Consider the following 1,210-nt stretch of genomic DNA (forward strand, 5'->3'; position numbering starts at 1 on the left):
ACAAGAGACACTAAAATAAAGAACAAACTGACAGTAACCAGAGGGGAGGGGGGATAATGAGGGAAAGAGGAGGAACGGTCATCAAGAAACATGTATAAAGGACCCATGGACAAAGCCAAAGGGGAACAGGATTGAGGGTGGGAGGTGGGGGTGGGTGGGGTGGGGGGAAAGTGGGGTGGGGGGGAATGGAGCCAACTGTACTTGAACAACAATTTTTTTAAAGTTTTCATCACAAGAAAAAAAAGTATCTAAAACCTCCCTTAAGGTTAGTTTTAAATCACCTTGGGTGCTTGCTTGGGCAGCACATATACTAAAATTGGGAAAATACAAAAAAGATATGTAGTATGGCACCTGTGACATGGAAATTTGTGAAGTGTTCCATATTTTGGGGGCAGTTGCCATGGAAAACAGTATGGAAGTTCCTCAAAAAATTAAAAACAGTGTGAAATATGACCAGCAATTCCACTTCTGGATATATACCCCAAAGAATTAAAAGCAGGGTTTCAAAGAGATCTTCATACACTCATCTTCATAGCAGCACCATTTACAATAGGCAAAAGGTAGAAGCAACCCAAATGTCCATCAACTGATGAATGGATAAACAAAATGTGGTATATACATGCAGTGAAATATTATTCAGCCTTAAAAAGGAATTTGGCAGGGTGGAAACGGTGAAGGGATTAAGAAGTACAAATTGGTAGTTACAAAATAGTCACAGGGATATAAAGTACAACACGGGGAACATAGTCAATAATATTTCAATAACTCTGTGTGGTGGCAGGAGGGCACTAGACTTACCAGTGGGACACTCTGTAAGTTATAGAAATGTCTAATCACTGTGTTGTACACCTGACATGACTATAATATTGTCAACTATAACTTTTTTAATTTAAATTATTCTTAAAAGGAACTCAGTAAAAAGGAAGAAAATCCTGTCACATGTTATGACACAAATGAACATCAGGGAAATTATGCTAAGTGAAATAATCGAGTAACAAGAAGAAAAACAGTGTATGATTCCATTCATCTGAGGTGCGTGGAGCAGTCAGATTCACAGAGGCAGGAAGGAGGGATGGTTGCCAGGGGCTGGGGGGAGGAAGGGCTGGGGGGTAATTGTTTGAACTGGGGACAGATTTTCGGTTAGAAAAAATGGTCAAGTTCTGGAGGTGGAGGGTGGTGATGGCTGCACAACAATGTCAGTGTGCTTCCT

General features: G+C 40.6%; 1 non-coding gene across 1 annotated transcript; it reads left to right on the forward strand.

Annotated features, from left to right (window-relative positions):
• The first annotated feature begins 286 nt into the window (after nt 1–286).
• On the forward strand, nt 287–388 carry LOC114498267. The gene has a single exon (XR_003684706.1). It is a non-coding gene; the product is annotated as a U6 spliceosomal RNA (small nuclear RNA).
• Nucleotides 389–1,210: the final 822 nt, after the last annotated feature.

This window comes from Phyllostomus discolor, chromosome 5 (assembly GCF_004126475.2).
Source record: "Phyllostomus discolor isolate MPI-MPIP mPhyDis1 chromosome 5, mPhyDis1.pri.v3, whole genome shotgun sequence".
In the NCBI taxonomy this organism is placed as follows: domain Eukaryota; kingdom Metazoa; phylum Chordata; class Mammalia; order Chiroptera; family Phyllostomidae; genus Phyllostomus; species Phyllostomus discolor.